Source organism: Myiozetetes cayanensis, unplaced genomic scaffold (assembly GCF_022539395.1).
Source record: "Myiozetetes cayanensis isolate MyiCay16 unplaced genomic scaffold, myiCay2020 scf5-8, whole genome shotgun sequence".
Classification (NCBI taxonomy): Eukaryota; Metazoa; Chordata; class Aves; order Passeriformes; family Tyrannidae; genus Myiozetetes; species Myiozetetes cayanensis.
In genome coordinates this window covers 86,774,587-86,797,553 of record NW_026087742.1, presented here as the reverse complement: position 1 = coordinate 86,797,553, position 22,967 = coordinate 86,774,587, and the positions used below count along the sequence as shown (strand labels likewise).

The following is a 22,967-nucleotide window of genomic DNA, read 5'->3' as shown; positions in this document are numbered from 1 at the left end:
TCCCCGGCCGAGACATCCGAAACAGAGAGCAGCCTGTCTGCAGGTCACTGAAACATTCTCTGTTTTAACTGTTGTATTGCACATTAGACTGAAACTTCTGGTTTTGAAGAAGCTGTATTTTTTTGGTACGTTCCCAGGAAAGTAGATTCTTAGTTTGCTGCCAGGTAGGAACGAATATTTGAATTTTTAAGAGTACCAAGTGGCATATTAGCAAGTGTAAATGCATCCAAAAAAATGAAGGAAGACTATATTTCTGCTTCTGATTCACTGTTCTGTGCCAAATAACACTTTCTCAGTCACCTTTTCTCCCTCAAAAGGAACAGGTTGTGACAGATTGAAGTCTTCGCCCCTGCTATGTCAAGAGCCTTTGTGTGACAATTACAACATCATTTTTGTTTTATAATCAGCTGAAGACAGTTCAAAACAGCACATCACCTCACACATGAAATAGCATTACTTTATGTGACAGGGACTGGAATTTGGCAGGAGCATTTCCACATTTGCAGTCTGCTTTTTTCTCTTTCAGCTTGATGCAGAGTAACTTGAGTTTTGAAGTCAGTCAGGCTTATCTGGAGGAGTGACTCATCTAGGGCAAGCAGAGTAGCCAGCTCCTGCTTGCTCTGAAATGTTAAAGGAGCGGAGGAGGAGAAAAATTACAAATTCATGATGAGGAGGACCTCAGACCTTCCAGATAAAACCTGTGATATTTATCAGCAGCTCTGTGAGCAGCAAACTCTGTGCTCAGTGGGCAGTTTCTTTATCCCCTCGCTTTCCATGGCGACTGCCTTTCTCTCCTGTTGCACCAAGCTCACGTGCTACATGCAAGGCTGGCCTCAGAAATTTCAAAGAGGAGCCAGCTGGCTGTCTGAGAGTGCTTAGATCAGTGGATCCTACTGATGTAATCAGCAGCACCATGTCTTCTAGCTCTTTTATTTTGTACATCTCTAGAATAGCAATTAGCCAAGAGCTGGTCTAAATGCTGTGTTCAGAGTGATTTTGGCTTTCCCTGACAATTCGCTTTTTCACATCATCTATTAGACCTATGAAAATAATACAGCATTTCTCTCTCATTTGTGATTTCTCTTTTGTGGTGAGAGGAGACAAAGTGTGCAGCCACTGCACAAAAACCTCTCCAGAACAACCACTACTACAATACCTCATGTCAAAACTGCTACCACAACGAATTCAAGAAACCTGGCCCTTAGCCCATCCACCTTTCCCTATTTATGAGCAGTTTCTACTTTTCTCCCTTATTGGTTGCTTTTTCTTTTTAAAATGTTTATTTTTTTAAACCCAAAGCCAACTCACTTCAGGTGTGAGCCATTTAATCCTCCACTGCGTCCAGATTAAAACAGAAGCATTTGCAGATACCAGAAGAAATTTTGTGAGCAGTGAAACTGATACCAGCTGATTCCCTACTCGTTTCTGCCAGAAAGCTCTTGTGTAGGTTATGTGGTGTCTGCAGGAACAGGTATCTATTGTCACAAAAGTTGAAGAAATTCAGCAATTTTGAGATCTTTAACTTTCTCTCAAACTTGACAAATTGGCCAGCAGGTTCATATGGCAGACAGACAGGTCTGCACACAACACCACAGACAAAATGACCAAATAATCCTTATTTCCCGAAGAAAATCATTGCTATATCAATACCCAAACCAGCCTGGTTGGAAGGACTGAATCCTGTAAGGATTAGCAAAGCAGTAAGGCAGAGGTAGTAGCGTCTAACTTTTATAACTTTTCTTAATCACAATCTGGATTGTGATTCATATCACCTAATGTCAGGTCTTTACCATACAGATGCTGGCAGCCATGGAAACTGTCAGAACTGCCTTTGTAGAGTAACAGGAACTCTTAGAACACAAGTATTTGAGGGAAAACTCTCTTATTTTAAGAGAGTTATCGAAAGGAAACAAATACTTTTTGCTTGAGATGTGCCAGCTAACAGTAAAGCTTCAGGCTAACCCCCTTCTTCCTTCTCTAGTTCCCCAGGATCTCAGAAGACCCCATTACTCCCGTTCACATGCACTTTTCATTGCCTTTCTTAACAAATCAAATTCCTCTTCTTCCCTCTTTCAGGCCTCAGACTCTTCACCTGGGCTAGCAAGTCTTCTCTTCCTCTCCAAAACTGTACCAGGACAAACATCTCTGATCAGCAGGCCAAGAGGGGTGAGTCTGTCCTTCTACTCCACTCTGGTGAAACCCCACCAGAGGGAACTGTGTCAAGGCCTGGGGCCCCCAACATAAGAAGGATAGACCTGTTGGAGTGAGTCAAGAGGAGGCCATGAAGATGATCAGAGGGATGAAGGTTTAGAGAGCTGGGGTTCTTCAGCCTGGAGAAGAGAAGGCTCCAGGGAGACCTTACAGCACCTTCCAATGACAAGAGGGTGGGACTTTTCACATGGGCATGAAGTGATGGGACAAGCAGGAATGCCTTTAAACTGAAAGAAGATAGGTTTAGATTAGATATTCAAAAGAAATTCTTTACTGTGAGGGTGGTGAGGCACTGGAAGAGGCTGCCCAGAGAAGTTGTGGATACCCCATCCCTGAAAGTGTTCACGGTCAACTTGGATGGTGCTTTGAGCAGCCTGGTCTAGAAGAAGGTATCCCTGCTCATGGTGAGGGGTTGGAACTAGATGATTCTGAAGGTCCATTCCAGCTGAAACCACTCTATGATTCTACAATCTGAAGGAAAAGAAAGGAAACTCTGTCTTATTTAAAAACCTCTTAATTTGTTTTTACAATAACCCATTATTTTATTATTCTTTCTGACATATGGCCTGGCATTTAGCTTGTTCTCTGCCTGGATGGCCCTATCAGACACAGGGAGAAAAATAATGCATTAAACACTCGGAACCAGAACTGCAAAAGCACAGGGTGGGGACTCAGGAGTAAGGAACTCTCTGAAATCACTTTGAGTTCACTCTTCAAAAATGGCTGTCAGACTGAGTATGTCCCTTTGACTTTTCTTGTGTTTTAAAAACCTAACCAAAGAGCATTAGCATTCTACTGCTGTATATTTACAGTATAAACTACAAATGAGAACAGTGAGTGCATCTCAGAAGTGGTGGTCTTTCCTTTAGATATTTGATATTCTATACAGCTAAGTGCTGCCTTAAGACTGATGAAAACTATGTAGGATGATGTACAGTCTATTTAGAGGTAAATACTTTCATTTCCTTGTCCTATTCTAATTTTTTTTTCATATCCAGGCTGGATTCCAGGAAAAATGAAAGTCTTGCAGATATGTTTATTGATCTTTGCATTGTGATTTAATAATGTGCATCAGCCGGTACTTACTTGTACATTTAAAAAACCCAGTGAGGAAAGATGTTGAGGCCATATTCTAAAATAAGTATATGCTTTAAACATGGTATTAGATTGTAGTGCTTTTTTTCCTCAATTTTCTAGATTTTTCTTTTTCCTTTCCTGGAGTTTTGAGTCCTTTGGGGCATATCATAAAGTCCTTACTCAGACAAAACTACTTTTATATTTACTTTGTTTAGGTTGAAAATTGCATGAGGCAGTAATATCCTCAAGACAAGTATTTTCTCATTATTTAGGTCAGCAAAGTTAAATTGTTTTTTGACACAGTAACTATTGAATAAAATAATATTAAGGTCACCAGTCCTTTTCTGGCAAGGGTTTTCTCAAAAATCAATGGATGGCTCCAGATTAGTTGTCACAGTGTTTATACAGATTTTATGAATGATGGCTCACATACACTCAATTTTTTTGTCCTGCTTGTGTTTAAAAAATACAGTCTCAATCCTGCATGGAGACCACCCTTGTGGTTTCCACATTCTCACGGATTCTGTTCAGACAATCAAGCACTTTGGAAGTGACATTTTCATTTATTATTTTCCTTTTTGCACTTTTTCCTTTGAATTTCCCCTTGTGTTTGCTTTTCCCCCCATATTTACGCCTTCATCTTAGGGTCTTGGGCAATTGGGCTGCTGGCCTACTCCAGTGTCCAGGAAATAAACTAGGAGCGTTCAGCATTTGATCATTACCACACACTGTGACATTTCACATCTTTTTTTCTAATTGTAATTTCAATGGTCCTGTAAATACTGATGAAATTTATAACATGCCAGGAGGGCACTCTCAAATTAAGCTGTTTTCTTGTGTATTAAAGAGCGGTCACAGAACATTAACTGTGACACATCAACAAAATGGACTGAGAGTTTAAAACAAGTTTGATCGCCTAGAGTTGGAAGTGAGTGCCCTTTCTCCTAGGAGAGCTACTTTATTACTCCATACGTAGTTTCAGTTCATTCCTTGGGTCTACTTGTAAGATGCAATCACTGTGATTAAGGAGGTCAGAATCAGCCCCTGTTGACAAAAGATTATTTTAACACTTAAGGTTTCCTTTGTGCCGCTTTTGCTTTGACTAGTGAGTACTTCATCAGGTGAGTCATCCCCTTTCACTGGGACTAAGCTTCCACAGCTTGATCTTTTAGGATTTATGGCCATGCATGTGTATACCCCATTAGGCTACACCACTAAAGGGAAGGACACTGCTTTGGAATAATGAGGTATTCACTGTGAGCAAGAAATATGAGACCGGGGCTAGAAACACACTGTGAGCATGTTGGCAAAGGAGTCAATTCTCTGAAAAGTAACCTGAGGTGGGTAATTTTCTCTAGAAGTCACAACCCAGAGGGAAAGACTTGTTGCATAAACCCATAAGGGACTGGGACTTTATATTCCTGTCTTAGAGATGGCTCTAAGCACAGCTCACAGTAAGGCACTAAAGTAGCAGAGGAAGGTAGGGTTTCAAGCTTCTCTTTCACCCTGCACTTCCTTGGGAATATGGATTTCGCCTGCTTGGTGAACAAGCATTTCAAGCTCTGCATCTTAAATGCTCAAGGCCATGAAGAGTGGGCCAGCCAAGGGGCTTACAGCCACCAAACATAGGAGGTCAATCATCCTGCTTTTCCTGTGCCACTCATCCTTACTGTGCTCCTCGTGTGAGCTGGCTCAATTCTCTAATTTGGCAAAATACACAGACATCCTTTCCTTTTTTCCTTTTATTTTCTGATGTAGAAAGCTGACAGGACTTCAGCTTTACTGAAGTGAATGTACATTTTAATGTAGCTGTATCATATCCCTTACCCTGTAGCATAATGTTTACACATACCCAACCCTACAACCCCTTTTCATATCAATCCCTCTGAAATTCCATTAGCGTGTTTAGTCTTCTTTTCAAGGCAGAATTGCAAAAAAACACTTTAAGGCCTGGATCAGAAGACATCACACAGACACAGCGACCTTCAAGCCCAAAACCTTTGAGGAACTCTAAGGACTGTACGTGCTGCGAAGAAGATGAAGATAAGGAAGAAAGGGTCCCAAACGCCCCCAGACCTGGAACAGGTTGTCCAGAGAAGTTGTGGCTGCCCTGTCCCTGGAACTGTTGACAGTCAGGCTGGATGGGGCTTTGCTCAGCCTGGTCTAGTGGAAGGTGTCCACGTCCTCTCTGCTCATGACAAAGAGGTTGGCACTAGATGACCTTTAAGGTCCCTTTCAACACAAAATGTTCTGTGATTCTATGATTCTAGGTTGCAAAACCAACTTAAACTAAATACCTATCAAACCAAAAATAAAATAATCAATTTCATTTCTTGTCAAGTCTTCCTTTCACCTCACACTATGAACTAAAGAAATGCTGGAGTTTTTCTCTCAGACTTTGAGCACTGCATTACTATGACAACAATGTATTTACTGTAGCTGTAATAGATGGACTTCAGATGTTAACTGGATCCCTCAAAAGTCCACAGGGGAGCTTTTGGTCTCCATATACCAGGATAAATGAAAGAATGACTCTCTTCCGAAGAGCTATCTAATAGGTAACTTATATTTGCTTTCAATTTCTGCCTGCTGTTTCAGCCAAGTCCACTGCCTTCCACCAGTTTAAATCTACTGACTATTTTAATTATATGGAAAACCAGGTCAAACTTTTATTCACCACTTTGCCTTGCTTTTTGCTGACTGAAGCCAGTAATCTGGCAAGCTAATGCATCAATCTGACAGGATGTGACGTATGGACACCACAAAGGCTTTTATTGTTACTGTTTATATTATTCTACTTTCCACAGCTTTCCATCCTTGCACAGCAGAAATGTGTAAAGCTTTCTTAAACAGCTCACAACTAAAGGATGCTATTTTCCATACTTATAGGACTGGAGCATAAAAATACGTGATAGAAAAAAGACCTATTACTCTCCTGAAGACATTGATGCATGAGACTAATCAAGTCACTTCAACAATAAATATAACTTCAAACTTAAGCACAAGTGTTAATACCTTGTTGAATCAAAGATATAATACAAAACCGCATATGCAATTCCAGCTCAGCAAGCAAGATTACAGCAAGATTCTTAAAGTTTCTTTAGCTTAAGGAGTATCCAAAGAGCCCATGAAAGTCCTTTTGCATAAGGTTTTGTAGAGAGAATAAATTATAAATATACATTAAAAATTTCATTAATGCTTGTCAATCTGTTTCTAAAAGATGTAATTAGAAGATCAAAAAACTAGTTAGAAAGTCTGTTTGATCTCTAGAGTTTGTTTACATCCTGACAATTTTGAAATAATTTGTATCAGAAAGAACAGTTGAAGCTTTGTATATTTATACAACAGGTATTTTCTAAGATATAAAAATGGTGCACAGTTCTTTAAAATGAAAATTTTACCACTAAAGTAGTCATAAAAATGAGTAGCTATTAGTAAAAAAAAATTCTTTAATAATCTGTTTAAACCAGATCAGAATTTTTAATTTAATATCCCAAAAAGCAGATTTAATCATACCAGAACAAATGTCATAGCAGCAGAAACACATGAAAACAAACAAGAGAGTTTGCAGGAAATACGGATTTTACTCAGGCCTCATCAGGAGCTCCCTGTGCTCTTGCCTTTTCTAGGGAGTGGTCTGGGGACAGCACCTGCCAGGAAGCCTTGCATGGTTTTCCAGTTTCAAGAAACTTTCTAAGTTACACAGAACATTTCCACGATCAAACCACTTGGGCTGAAATTCTGCTGTCTGGTGTCTGCCTGGAAATTTTAATTATTCTTGTTTTCAGCCAAAAGATTTAAGAAGTAGAGAAGATACACTCCTGAGAAAAGATAGTCTTTCCTTTGCAGGTATGTGGGCTTCTTGCAACAAGCATGTCCCCATTTAAAATCTTGCTGGATTTGCCAATTTTTAATAAATTGAAGCTTTTACCCTACTACATGGAGAGAAATGTTGTCATTTCAGAATTAGTTTGGACCAGGATAAGCTAGGCATTGCTGGCACAGAAGTGGTCTCATCTGATCCTAGTGTAAGCACTAAACCATTAAGCACTGAATAATAACGAATATGCAGGAAGTGAGTAAATCAAAATTACACAGGCAGACTTAGTCATACCATTTCCTCATTTTTGAGTGCTCAACTTTTCATCCATAGCAGTTCGCATTTAATGCAGTTTCTGTGGGTGACTTTGCCAGATATTTCAAAAAAACAGAAAACCTTGCTACTTAGCATTTTTGTGACTGTCCATGTTCTTTCTCCTACTGGTCATCATTTCTGACTCCACGCGCTCTTGGTGTTCCCTCTCCTGCTGGCCATTTTTCACCCCACTCACTATCTCCTTGCCTGACCTGTACAACTTCCTTCAGTCAGTCTCAGCCTTGCTTCTATTTCTTCACTCACCAGTTCCCCTCAAGAAAAACCTCAATCCCACTTCTCATCCAGAAATGGAAAAAGTTCAGCAGTCACTGTAAAGTGGCGTAAACCCACACTGGTTCCAAAGGAGATCCTGTTTTCCTCCTTCAAATCCCTCTCACCCCTGCAACCTATGTGGCTGCACAATAAATGAGCTTAGGAAAATGCAATACAAAGAAAAGGTTAAATTTCAGCAAGATCAGGTTCCTGCTCTGGCATATTGATGAGTGTCCAGAATTGGGATTAAGGCAAAATCATGCTTTGCACCAGCAGCAAAGACTTATATGGATGTGGTGGTTTGACCTGGATGCCAGATGCCCATCAAAGCCACTCTATCACTCTCCTTCTCAGCTGAACAGTGGAGAGAAAATATAACAAAAGGCTCATGAGTTAAGAGTGAGGAGAGATCACTCCCCATTTGCTGTCACAGGCAAAACAGACTGAACTTGGGGAAATTAACTGAATTTACTAGTAATCAAATCAGAGTAGGATACTAAGAAGCAAAACAAATCATAAAAACACCTTCCCCATGCTCCTCCCTTCTTCCTGGGTTAAACTTTATTCCAAATTCTGTACCTTCTACCCACCAGTGGTGCAGGGAGACAGGGAACGGGTGCTGTGGTCAGTTCATCACATATTGTTTCTTCCACTGCTTCCTCCGCAGGGAGAGGAGGCCTCCCCCTGCTCCACCATGGTTTCCTTCCACAGGAGACAGTTTGTGGAGGACTCTAATGTAAGTCCTTTCCATGGGCTATAGTTCTTCACATACCACTCCAGCATATGTTCTTTTTCCACAGAGCGAAGTCCTTCAGGATCACACTGCTCCAATGTGGGTCCCCTGTAGGGCCACAAGTCCTGCCAGCAAATCTGCTCCAGTGTGGGCTCCTCTCTCCATGGAGCCACAGGTCCTGCCAAGGAGCCTGCTCCAGTGCAGGTTTCCCACAGGGTCACAGCCTCCTTTGGGCATCCATCTGCTCCAGCGTGGGGTCCTCCACAGGATGCAGGTGAGTATCTACTCCCCTACTGACCTCCATGGGCTGCAGGGGCCCAGCTGCCTCACCACGACTTTCACCGCAGGCTACAGAGTAATCTTAGCTCGGGTGCCTGGAGCCCTTCCTCCTCCTCCTCCTCCTCCACTGACCTTGGTGTTTGTGCAGTTGTTTCTCTCGCGTATTTTCACTCCTCTCTTCTCTGGCCACAATTACTTTGGCCTATAGCTTTTTTTTACCTTCTTAAATGTATTATCCCAGAATCATGCCTACTGCTGCTGATGGGCTTGGTCTTGGCCAGCAGCAGGTCCATCCTGGAGCTGGCTGGCATTGGCTCTGTCAGCTTCTCAGAGAAGCCACTCCTATAGTCCCCAGTCTTACCAGAACCATGCCACACAAACCCAATACAGTGCACTGAAGCAGTCTTGCAACTACAGCTTTAGCAAAAATGGGTAAGATTTGAGGAAGAGATGAGGAATCAGTCTTAACTGGAAGAATACGTTGTGGGGGCAGTGCTGCCTGAGCTCATGCTAGGAACATTTCATGACTCCCCAGTTATTGCTTCGTTCTTTAAGACAGTTGTCTTGCAAGAGGTGCCATGCTTTGGCAGAGAGAGAGGAGTTTCACATCAAACAAACTCTCCAAAAGAAATCTGTAGACTACCTGGGAAACAAGACTATGGAGAAACACCCAAAAAGTTATTAACTCCAGAATAAAAGGCAAAAAAATGCTGTCCTGAAGTGAGAGCTTCCTATAACACCTGAAAAACAGGTGACTTCCGCAGTAGTCACACTTCTGGTCAAAGTGCAAGAAGCAATGCAACAATTAAGGCTATTCAGCAGAGGAAGTTCTGGAACCCATTATCTGTATTCTATTTAGGTGTAGTCTGTATTTCAAACCTTGGGAGACATTTTCAGTATGGAATGTGGAAGAACCTTCCATGAACCCTATGCTGGAAACATCTTTCTGCCAACTCTACAAGATGGCCCTGAAAAGTCTTTTTGCTGGGATGGCCTATTCTGTTCAGGGAAACAGTTTAGTTCTGCCAGTAAAGTAACTACACAACACATAACTGGAGAAAGTTACCACCATGCCCTTACATGTGCTCTTGTCAGCAAAGACCTTCAAGCACAGACAAGACCTGGCTCACAAAATGACCTTCCTGCAGAAGCATTCCTGAGCTCGCTCTGCAGTGCCTTTCTCTTTCCTTCTCTTTGCTGCAAAACACTGATCTAGATTCATAATTCAGATACTCAAAAGAGGCAAAAAAATGTTACATCAGTGCCTGAATTACTTTAAAACTGTGAACCAACATTTTTCATGAATGAAGTAGCTAGAAGAAGCCAAAAGGTTTGTGTATGTGTTCACTGCTGACAAATACTTCTATTAATTTCAGAAACTTCCGTGGCTGACGCGATGCGAGGAATCCTCAAGAGGACTTAGCATACAGCACCACCTTCACTTACTGTCAGATAGCCAAAAGTATTCTGCAAAAGAACACTGTCCTCTTTTTGGGGTGCCAGATGGGTGAATCTTAAAACTGCCAAACATGAGGCCGCAGAGCCTTAATTATAAACGTACTTCAGATCATCCAAGCCATATGCAGAGTAATTCAAAATAAGGAGAAACAGGAGAACGAATGGGTGGATGAAAGTAAAAAGTCCAGGCCTGCTCCTCTTCTTGAGACTATACAGACAAAAAGCTGCCTCCCAGAAGAACAAGGCCCCTTTGTAGCATGTTGATTTTCAGACGGTACATCCTACTTCACAGCTGCTGTGCTACCATGATGATGCTCCCTTTCCTTCTAACCCATCCTCACCCTATACATGAGTCAGACTGGAAACCTATTCAGCCTCTAAATATGTGCTTAAGTCTTTCCATATTCAGGAAAGAAACTCATATGAAATGTAATGAAAAGCAAGTGCCTAATTGTTTACCTGAATAAAGCCACTCTACTGAATCTGTGCTAAAATGTCACGTGCACATCAGGCAAACTCAGGATCTTCAGCATTGCTCCCATTTGCAGAGCCTCTGCCATGAAAAATGCTGTGTCCCCAAGGGGAAAAAAGTTTTTCCTGGAGAGCAGCCCAGAACAAAAGGAACCATCAGATCAAAGATAAGTCTTACCTCCCCCGCTACAGCCCTCACTTCCCCAAACAGCAGATCAAGGTGGAGGAGGGCTAAATAAAGGAAAAAAAAAAAAATTCTAACAGAGAAATGAGAGGTTCCCCCAACTCCCACTTGGTTTCTCCAACCAATACAGCTAGGAGCAGGCTGTTGCTTGCTTGGAAACTCATAGACTGCGAGATAGGAAGTCACGGAGTGCCAGTGTGAAGAAGTTATTTATTGACATCTCCTGACTCCAAGCCATTTCACAGCCTGGCAGTGTGCAGGAGGGTGTTCAGATTCACCACAGCAGGCTGACCTTTCTGCTTCCACAGACAGAATGGTCTCCAGTGGCCGTGATTCAAGGCACCATGGATACTTTTGTTCGTTGGCTATCATTCATTAGATTTGGGAGATCAAGCTGTTTAAGCTCAAACCTCTTGGAGTGAAGAAAAAAATGTTGCACATTTTACATTATCTCTTGCAAATATGAAAGCTTGCTGCAATCTTCAGATACAATATTTATGAATTGGTCTTTCAGCCAAATCCACTTTTGCATAAGGATACACAGCTGCTGGTACCCAAAAGTATGAGAGTTCCCAAATATATCTTTGCCATTTTTAAAATCATTCTAAAGGCTTGAAAATAATACTTCTTTCATTGTAAGTGAAATCTCTAGTTCTGATATTTCAAAGACAGTCTGAAATTAGCTGGGTTTTGTTTGTGTTTGTTTGTTTGTGCACAAGTATAATTGATTAAATCAGCACAAGCGTAACTGATTATACACTCTAAGAAAACTACTGAAGAATTCAGTGGCAAAACCAGCAGCATTGTAAGGAGATATACCCATTTTTATGCTTACACGTCCTACATAGAATCCCCTCTCAATTATACAGTAGCAAATTTGAAATGTGTCATCACCTCCCACCACTGGATATCATGGATTTTGAATGAATGTAACCTGCATGTTTCAAGACCTCTAAAGAAATTTTTTAAGATGTCTCTTTAAGCTTTTTTCCTCAAAAAGGGAAAATTTGCATAGAAGAATATTTAAATACTCACAACTTACAAAAAAAGTCAGCCCTCTTTCATTAACCAGTGCAATGACCCTCTAATAGTTTCACACTGAGAAAAAATATGCAGAGACAAAATATGCAGAGAAATATGACAAGTCTAATGCCAATTAGGACTTTGAAAATATATATATTATAGACTGGTCAAATGAAATGTGAAATTCAAAGTTAAAAACTGAACTTATATTCTTCAGTCTTCAGAAAAATAATCTATTTTTAATGGAAATGGAAAAGCTATCTTTATCAAATTTCTTATTCAGTCAACAACAATAAATCTATTGTTCAGATGTGGTTTAAATGGGTCTTTGGAAGAGGAGGCTTTTGAGAAAATCAAATAGAAATTGCATTAAAGAAGAAATGCTTCTTTAACTGTCATTACTCTGTATATATAGCCTGCAGTTTTTGATTCATTTTAGGTTTGTCAGAGTAACATGCAATTGGACACTGTAAAAAATTACTTGTAACCATTACAAGGAGAGAAAATGTGTTTTCTTGTTTAAGGGAGAATAAGCAAGTTTAGTGTTATGTCTTTTACTTTAAGAAGTATGTCTGCAGGTATCCAGATGCTGAGAAACAGTAAGCTGATGGCTCTAGTTTGAAATGCTACACTATACATTAAAGAAGCCATACACCTACTATTTATTTAACAAGCATGAATTAGGTCTTCTGAAAAAGAGCACAAATTTCAGTCAGACTTGCACAAAAATAACAATACTCGGCACTCTCAGAATGCCTTCCATTTGAAAAATGCAAACAATTAAGAGGTAGCAGGGGTGAACTGAGCCATTGTGCAGGACACCAAGGGAGCCAGGACAGCCAGGGAAAGCTCCAACGCCATCAGGTGTTGCACAGCTGGAAGCAAAGTGCCTGCAGCGACAAGGTACTGCCTGATGTAATCTAACCACAGAGATGGATCAACGCCCAAAAAAGCTGTCACAGTAACTCCTCTTTCTGTTAATGGTATATTTAGCAGCCCAGAGCACCCTGCTTTGTGCCCCCCTCTAATACCTAGTTATGAATGGCACCCAAAATTGATCATATGCTACAATACTCTGCAAAACTGCCCTAGTTTACGGATCAGAGAAGTGATGCACAAAAAAGTATTATGTATGTGGTCTAAGCTCATAACACTGCACAGTAAAAGAATTACAAATAAAACCCATTTCTCTGGAGATTTTCAGTTTTGTCACCCTCAACAAAACCCATTTTACAGACTTCAAAATCCGTATTTTTTTCTGACTGCAATACTATGCAAAACATTTATTTTATCAGTTCAAAACTTAATTTACTGCTGAAACCCTGCATCAGTATTTCAGAGGAAATTCTAAGATTCTACCAAGAAGAGAAGGAATATTGAGCAAATAAATCTCTGCCTGTATCACCAATCTTACAAACTGCTGCTTCGCCCTAAGGGAAGTACCTTCAAATAAGCACCTGTACATATAAAGGGTCTAAATACGATAAATTAAATTCCTGGAAACATGCATGATGTATATCAACTTTTTACAGTTTTGTAGTCAGTGAAGGTGAGGATAACAGAAGGATAACTGAAAGACAGTATGAGACAGTAAGAGGAGAGAAGAAAGGAATAGAGGGCAAGGTAGGAAGCAGAAGGTCCTAAGACCTGGCTGAAGTAAAAAGAAAAAAGATTCTATTGAAGGAAGCTAAAGATTTAAACCCAGAAATATAAAAGGTGAGAAAACAAGGTGAGGTTAAAAAAAAGTAAATTAAAAAACCAAACCAAACCAAACCAAACCAACCAACCAACCAACCAAACAAACCCCAAACCAACCCAAAAGTGACAGAGGAAATTCAGACCTCTGAGAAACTCAAGTCAGTAATTCTTTGTCACACAAACTCTCCTTGATTTCAGTGGGAGTTTTGCCTTAATGAGGACAGCGGGATAGGCACCAAATGCAGCTTTATTTCTTATACTTGAATAACAGCAAGATCTAGCAAGATATTCCGTTGTTGAAAAAGACAACGCACTTTTGAAGAAATGTGAATATTAGAGGCCAGGCAGTATAAATGTAATTGCTACAATGAGCTGAGTTACATCAGTGTGCATCAGCTGACAATAAGGTCCTTTGTGCTGGAAAGAAAGAAAAAAGATGAAAAAACTGACTTGTGTCACCCTACAAACAATCAAACTAAAGGTCCAGAATTATTCCAGAAAAGTTTTCACTGGTTTCAGTGACAGCCCATAAACAAACAAGATTCCTCAGTCCTTCTCATAAAAAAATATAAATACAAGAGTGACCATGAATGACCTACTTATTTTTCATTACTTTTGCTCTTGCTGAAATTGTTGGAAATGCAACCAGCTGGTTAACAAAACTATTGTTTGATTAGGCTGTTTATGTGAAACTATCTTTAATATACCAAAAATAAAGTATGAAATAAATACAGCAGAGAATAAAATATTCTTCTTATCTTGGTAGCCAAAGATAAAACAGATCAAAACAACTCCATGTTTATCTGATGAACAGGATGAAGATTCTGCCTAACCAAGGAGTGGTCTTAATGGACCATGTAAAAATCATAAGGTATTTTGCCCTTTATAAATCATAAATTAAAGGAACCCTCGCTGGAATGTGGATATGTCTAATGCAAACTCCCAAATTTAAAACCTTTTACTCTTTTAGATGTCAAAATCAGGAACAGACAAAATATCACAAGTAAAATTCAGAAAATTACCCATAAAAACACTAGGGTAGATATTTTGGGTGAAACCCAGGAATAATTGAAAAATATACCATCTCCAGCTGATCACATTGCACACAGTATTTACTATTGACTAGATTTTGCAAGGATACCATTCTAACTCATGATATGGGAAATATGTCAATTCTCCATGAAGTATTAATGAGAGGTGTCGCACCCAAACCAATAAGTCTAAGACATGCTCAAAGTCAGATTTATTCAGCCGCTGACTCAATCAGATAATCGTTAATTCTCAGGTTTTGCACGGTTACATCCACCTGTTGATTTAGAGATTACAGGTGGGAGCTGCCTTATTAAAATAGTTCTGCAGTTTAAAAATTTGACACACCTAACAGAGGAATCGACAGAAAAAGTCTGGTCTGCACATCAATGATAAAAGGATAATAAATAATCAAACTTAATTATTCCTGTTTGCAGAGCTAAAATTATGCTTAAAGATATTCATTGCCATCTGTAAGCCTGTTAAAGTTGATTACAATCTTCTTGTGCTGGTTTTCTTCCCAATGGTTGAACAGTATTGTCTATTTTTAAAGGACAAAAACCCAAAGCTGCTTGAATAATAAATTGTTTATCCCATGTAAGAACAAACCATAGTGATGAACTTTAAGAATGGTTACCAAATTAGAACTGAGAGTGAAAAACAAGTACTTTCCTGTTCAAGGCTTTGTTTCTAATGTGTTTTTATTTTTAACTAGACTGAGTGCTGATTACAGAAAATTCAAGGCTACCCGGAAATCAGGCTGCTCAATTGACTGAAAAGTTTGATGACTTCTCTAAAAAGGGAGGTCTGTGCATGAAATTAAATCAGTATAACTGGTCCTAGATCACTCGAGGGGAAGGAGGGGAAAAGGTTAATATTGCTTATTAAATAATGTTAAATGAGATCAAACAAGACGTGCAGGATTCAGGAGGGCTCTTGGAGCTCCAGTTGTTTCCCCAGGCTGCTTATGCAACCTTGTTTGCGCAGACAGTGCAAGGGCCTGCCATTTTATTACATAAGGTAGCCCAAAAATATACAGCTAGGCAGTTGTGAGCTCCATTAACTGCTGCACTGGAGTTTCTGTATCAGTTAGCATCTGGAAATTTGAAGAAATGATCAGAATGACTTAGGACATTGCTGAGTTTGAGATTGGTGTTAGTGTTTTAATAGCAAAAGATCTCATCCAAAAGCCAGCAAATACCATCAGCATGAGCTGTGTTTGAATACAGTGTGCTTTGACCATTGCTTAAGTGAACAGCAATACACAGCCTCTCGCTTAGCACAGCCGTGGTAAGTGCAATCTATGGCTTCAAAATCTGCCTTTCAGATGATTAGGCAAATTGTCTGGTTTAGTAAATAGCAGTCAACACAACATTATTGTTTTAACCACAGTGCTTAAATGCAGTGGATAGCTGAAGAAATTTAATTTCCAACCGTCTCATTCTCAGTTCAGAATTTCAAAGCCTGGTCTTGGACAGAGAGATAAAACTGAAGCCACAGCAACACCATGTCAAGGAAGATGACCACCTTGGCCCAAATCCTATCCCTGACACCGGGCAGTGAAGGCTGGGGAAGCCTGCATCAGTGGGGCAGGCATGTAGCAATTACAGTCTCCCAGCGGAGAGTTCTTCAGCCAGGCATTGTATCTCAGTATTCAATGCCTTTTGGTGGGATTGCTTCCCTGAATGAACTGCTTTCTGAACGTACTTGAACCCAAGAAGATAAGGCTCTCTATTCTCACCATGACTGCACAGCTATGCAATAGGACACCAGGAGTGAGCTCGAGTGCTGTACACTGCTTTTTGGGGTACACAGAATCACAGTATATCCCGAGTGGAAGGGACCCACAAGGATCTTTAAGTCCGTCTCTTAGCCCGGCATGGGCAATCACCAACCATATGAAATTTAACAAGGGCAAGTGCTGGATTCTGCACCTGGGACAGGGCAGCCCTGGTTGTGTGTATAGACAACCTGGGGGTCCTGGTTGATGGCAAGTTGAATATAAGTCAGCAGTGCTCTGGCAGCCAGGAGGGTCAACCGTGTCCTGAGGGGCATCAGGCAAAGCATCACCAGCCAGCTGAGTGAGGGGGTTGTCCTACTCTGCTCTGCACTGGTGCAACCTCACCTTGAATATTGTGTGCAGTGGGAGCCACAATATAAGAAAGACCATAATTAGTCTTAGATTATAATTAAGCTATTAGGGAGTGTCCAAAGGAGGACCCTGAGCATGGTGAAGGGTCAGGAGGGGGAAGAGGAGGTTGAGAGGAGACCTCACTGCAATTTTCAACATATAGTTCTGGCTCACACCTTTGCTCTGCTTTGGAGCACTTCACCTAGCTTCTCACACTAGCCTGTTCCATGGCTGATGTGTCATAACGGAGCCAGCCCTGAACAGTGAAGGTACAAATCACCAGGAGCCTTTTGGCCTCAGGAGCCGAGGCAGGGCAGATGTTTGACCACTTCATTTTGCAGAGCAGACAATGGAGAAGACCTAGCTTAGTAACCTCTCTCAAGCCACAGCCAGACACAAGTGCAGAGGAATGAGTTACAAGAACAGAGCAAACCAGTGATTTCTTCAGCATACTCACTCATTCTAAGGATGTAAGAATGTGCAGCTCAAAACTTCCTAAGCTAGAGGCAGTGGTTTTCAGTTTAATAGCCCTTGATGGATTTCTCTTCCATGAACTCATCCAGTCACCTCATTAGCTGATGTAACCTCTCAGTATCCACATCCTGTGGTGAGCAGTTCAGCAGTCTGACCACGCCATGTGAAGAGCCATCTCCCTCTGTTTTCATTCCTGCACCCAATGCCTTCTGCTGCTGTTGCCATGATCAGTAATTGCCAATTTGCCTTCTCCATGCTTTGCTTAATTTTATAGATTTCTGTTGCATCACTTTATCAGCACCGTCAGTCCTCGGAAAGGAGCCACTCCGTTCCTCTGATCACCTTTGCTACATCCCTCTCAACCTCCTCCCTCACCATTATACATCTTTGAGGGGAGGGGGGGAATCAACAGCCCAAGACACTGAAGATGTGGGCACACCGTAGCTTCTACAGTGAAATAATGAGGATTCTTTTTTATTATTTTCAATCCTTTAAAAAATAATCATAATATTCTATTTCCTTTTGGTTTTTTAATTCACATCTGCACATTTCATTGATTTTTTTTTTCTGAGTTGCCCATGGAAGACTTTATCAAAGCTTCTGCATCTATCATGACCTGTAGCAAATAATTTCTATTATTATAGATACACTTTTTCCCATTAATTTTCAACCTGATATGCATAATACATTTATCTCATGTGAAGATATTCAAAGAGAAAGGGTGATTGAAATGTCCCAGTACATGATGCTCTGTCATGCCAGCACTTCTTTCAGGTTTTGGAATGACAGAGGCTTCATACCTGAACTTCCAAATTTACATTCTGATCTCAAACATACATACACATCCTCTAGATTTTTTCCCACATCATCGTTTCACTTTGTTCCCTTAGAACAGTGGTAAAACAGATGAAAAACACCTTTTGTCATAATCAGGCCAGTAGCAGACTTGCTGTTCTACACAGACTTGTGCCCAATCAGGAGAAAGTCAGATAACCACCCTGTTCCCACCACTTAACGTGGTCAATTTTGGAGTTTCTCAGAGCTTTGGATATGCTACCTACCACAAAGACACAGAAGAAAGAGATGGCATTGCCTCAGAAAGCTTGTAGGCAAAGGAGAGGACAAGAAAAGAGATGGTAGGCACTGACAGAATACTGGAGAAAGTGTGTGGCAATACTATTTTCTAGTGACAAAGGTCAAATCTCACCAGTGACCTAACTTTTCGTGAGAGTTTTATTTTTCTAAAGTCACAGGTGAATTTTCAGATTGAAGCAGGATTAAAACACTTAGCACTGTGGATGCCTAGGACTATTCCTCCTAAATCTGGCAGGCAGCATGCAAGAAATGCCGATTTCTGCCATGGTCCTTGGATAAAGGAACAGAAATGTCTTTACCAAAGTGTAATTAAAAACATTTTGGCTAGACTGAGCTGCGCTTCATGGTTTGCCTTCAGGGGGAAGAGACACAGGAAGAGAAGCACAAAAAAACTACTTAACCCTCTATCCCCAAAACGTACATCGAATTTATGTGTACGAGGCCAAGAAAGCTGTGCCCCCATATCCCTCAGTCTCATCTGCCAACATCCCTGAGCCACCACAAGATAAATGCAAGGAGCAGAGAATGAACCACGTCTGCAGTTTCTCAGCTCCTTATTCAGAGCATGAGCCTACACGACCACATCCCTTCTTACCCCCTTGCCTTTTCTGCCCTGCAACTCTTGTATTTCTGAATTCAGCTGGCAATATATTGTCATATATATTGTGTGGCCCATAGCAAGTCACAATAAACAGTAATGGCTTTAGTTCTTCCCAAAAAAAAGTGCAATACCAAAAGCACCACTACATAAACAAATCTATCACCCTCTATGCGTTCTGCTTAAATACTATTACATGATGTTTCCTTTTCAAACTTCAGTAGTCAGACTCATAAAATTATTCTATCAGATGATGCTGATTTCTGACTGAATTAAACTAGCTAAAATACAAATATTTGCATGGCCTCAGTCTACTTTTTCAATAAAAAGTTTGAATAAGATCAACGATCAACAGAAAGTTAAGCCAAATATAGAAAAATTACTTTATACAGATAATGATCCCTCTACAAAATCTGCAACCCAAGTGCATCTGCCCTAAGAGCCTGAAAACAAAACTATAAACACAAATGGAAGTTCCTTAAATTCATCTAAGCCAGAAAGAAAAGCAATTAAATGCACATAAGATGTATATTTAACTGTTTTTTCTATCAGAATGACATTTACCAATCCAGGAGAGGGGCAAAGCAGAGGCAGGGGCTGAAAAACACAGCAGGCAGTGTGGGGAGGAAGATGAGAAAGATAAAAAATCAGTAGTACCACACCCCAATCAATGAAAGACTGGAAGCCACCGCTTTTGCTCAGATCTCCTGTCCCTGTACACTACAAGTCTCAGCTTTCTTCTTCCCACCACTGCTTCTCTTGGTCTGGGTATACCACCTCTATCCACAGTCCCTTCCACCTTGTTCCCAAGCTTTGTTATCTGACCCCACCAAATCCTTTGTCAATTCAAGTCTCTGCTCTTCAGTTTCTTCATATCTCCATCATCAATACTTCTCAGTTCTAATCCCACAATTTCTTGTCACCGTGCACGTGAACTAAGCAATTTCCTTGTCCACCATGCCTTGGCATCACTGGCACACTCTGCCACCAAAGACACAGTCTTCAATGTTCCCTCCTTATGGTGTTCACTGTAGCAGCAACATCTGGGAAAAATAACTATGGGAGAAAGTCCACTCAGCCCTTCAGCCACCAACTGGAATGCTGTCATCCTCCCCAGGAAGACAAGCAGTTGATCAGCTCCTAACAACACTGGCGTGTTCAGCATGCCTTATGCTGAGAGCATTTTCAGTGAGTGCAATGGTCAAGCCCTCAACAGTCCCTCTACCAGGAGCACGCAACTTGAGCATTGTGACAAAATTAAAACTAAGAAAAATTCTGGAAGCTTCTAGAGGCTCAACATAAGGCACACCCCCATCACAAGAATGATCTCAAGCCAAGTATCTTTTCCCTGCTCCAAAACACTAAGCCACAAGAATTCAACTGTCTCAATGAAAGCGTTTCTCAACATAGCCAAAAAACGCAGATTCACAGAAAAGATCAAAGTCTCCTAATGCAGGATGATGTATACCTAAACTATCTTCATCAGATATACGGCCAAAGAATACACTTCCCTCTAACCATGTTCTCAGAAATAGCTGAACCATTTAATCTAAAACTTCCCAAAGACAGTCTGTCTTTAGCAGGCACTCAACCTGTCAAATGTCAGCCTAGGTTTAAGCTTAGCAAATGCGTAAGCACATGATAGCAGAGCATTGTACTAGAAAGCACTGGGTAATTTTAACAACATTCCTGCCTATGGTAAAATAACAACTCCTTCAAATGCTCTAGCATGCTCCAGGGTAGAGATCTGGCCAAAAATCATAATTCTGCAAAGTATAGTCTGTGGGTTCAACCCTGCACATATGCAAGGCAACACCTTCATTAGTGTGGGAAAGAAATTTGAGGCAAGCCTACTGTCTCCAGGCTTTGGAGCAGAGCACAGAAGTGCTTTCAGCTTGGGGAATCACCCTGCTGTCACATACCTGCTTCCATTTTCACATGTTCAGTGAGACAGTGCACAGCTTGGCAATTACCTTCTCCAAACATTCCTGCTTCCAGGCCGTCTCCAGAGCAACTATGTGTCCATATTCATCTACAGAAATGTATGCAGGATTGGGCCCTCAACCAGATGACAGCTCTCACAATCAGATACGTATCAGCGGACAAGCTCGCTACGCCTGGACACTGTGAACACTAATTATTTAGTCTCAGGAAAAAAACTAAAACCACAGTTTGGTGGATTAACATCTCACACCAGGGTAAGAGAGAGATAATTTTCCACTTCAAGAGGCAGCCACTTGTTGAACTGAATGCTCAGGTTAGCTGTGCCCACCTGAGGGATCCCTACAGCTCTTCTGGATATTTAGCGGCATGAAAAGATCCAAGTTCCTCTGCTGGCTGTAACGCTTATAACCGCTAATTATTTCTGAGTCACTTGAGTGAAAGTAAGCTGCCATCCTGTAGACAGTTAAGGACTACGGAGCAAAGTTTCTGGATGAGCGTGCTTGTTAATTGACGAATCAGGCTAGTGACCATAAAGGAAAACACCACAGCACAACTCTGTGTGACTCCAGTGTCGCGGTTCAGACGTGGATTTAACGTTTACCCCGTTCCATACACGGAAGGAAACACGCGGGAGCCCAGCTCAGGGCTGCTGCAGCAGCAAGGCTCTCCCAGCACATGACACAACCTCTGCTCCCACCAGGAGCCATCGCCCATTCAAAAACCTCACTGGTCTTACTGGAAGTTTTCTTTGACCAAGCACTGCCCGATCGCATCGCAGACCCTGTTCCAGCTTAGCCTCTATGAACCCTCGAAGACAAGAAACCTCCAACAACATCAAGACGAGACGGGGAGGACAGCTGGGGGGTAGGGGGGGAATGGGGGGCAACTTATTTTTCCAAAAGGAACGGCCCAGCCGGCGGGACCCCCCGCCCGGCCGGGACAGACAGGGCGCACATACTGTGCTTCCCCACGTAAACTTTCCCGCGGCAGAGGCGATGCCACCTCGCACCACCGGGCGCGTCCGTCAGCCCCGCGGTGCGTGGAGCGGAGGGGAGCTGACCCCGGCCGCCGCCGCGGGGGGTCACGCGTGGGCGAGCATCCCGCGTGGGTGCCCGGGGCGGGTGTCGCGGGTGGGCGCCCCGCGGGGCGGAGGGAGGGTCGGAGCCACAGGGCCGCCGTTACCTGGGGTGCCGGTGCTGCGGGAGCGCGGCGGGGAAGCCCCAGCCGCCGCCGCCGCCGCTGCTGCTGCTGCTGCTGTCCGCGGTGGCCACCTGGGCGCGGGAGCCGCCGCCGGTGCTGGTGCCAGTGCCGCCGAGCTGGATGCCGCCGCTTTTCCGGTGCCTGCCGGTGCCGCTGCGGCAGCGGCCGCCCCTGCTCCAGCCGCGCAGGAGGCCGGCCTCGGAAGCCGGCAAACTCTTCCTCGCCGACGAGGAACCGGGGACGCTGCCCGCCTCCTGCCTGCCGCCGGTGCCGGTGCCGTGTCTCATGGTGCGCGGGGCCGCCGCATGCCGCGCTGCCGCCGCCCCGGGCGCCGCGGGACCCACGCGCGCCGGGGCCAGGGGCTCCGCCGGCACCGGGAGGCCGCCGGGAACCCGGGCTGCTGGGGGGAGGCGGAGGCCGGGGGCGGGGAGCTGCTGGCTGGGGCTCCCGCTGGGGCATTAAGTTGGACGCGCGGCCGGGAGAGGCAGGGGCAGGGGCGGGGGCTGCGGGGCCGATAGTTCTCCGCGAAGTTGGAGCCCGGGGGGCGAGGTGGGGCATCCTCTCCGCCGGCCGTTCATCGCCTCCCTCGCCTGCCCCCGCCGCCGGGCCACCGCCCCGCGCCCTCAGCCGGCGGCGCTGCGGGGCGCGCCCCGCGTCCCGCACCCATGGGCGCAGCCGCGGCCCCGGCGGCAGCGATCGCCGGCGCCGGCTCCCTTCGCCGCTCGCCTTCTCCGGCAAGGAGCGGGGGGGTGGGAGTGGACCGGTGGGGGGGGGAACAAACCCGAGGCTGGTGCTCAAAATGGGTCAGGGAGGGGGAAAGGGACCCCGGCGCCCCCCTCCCCGCGGTGGGCTCCGGGAGGGTCGGGCTGTGGCGGTGGGTAGCGAGAGGGCTGCGGAGGAGCTCTCCCGCCCCGGTTCCCTGTGCACAAGTGCAGGGAATGTTCCACTGACCTA

At 43.1% G+C, this 22,967-nt stretch overlaps 1 protein-coding gene across 3 annotated transcripts in view; it reads right to left on the bottom strand.

The window, feature by feature from the left end:
* NPAS2 (neuronal PAS domain protein 2) overlaps positions 1-22,245 on the bottom strand; it is a 100,054-nt gene extending 77,809 nt beyond the window's left edge. For 2 of the 3 annotated variants that reach the window (XM_050331400.1, XM_050331401.1), the window contains exon 1: positions 21,996-22,243. The gene's annotated coding sequence lies outside the window, so the exon portion shown is untranslated. Of the gene's footprint in view, positions 1-21,995 lie in introns of all 3 variants that reach the window. The other variant, XM_050331402.1, reaches the window with a different exon arrangement.
* Between the last annotated feature and the right edge of the window lie 722 nt (positions 22,246-22,967).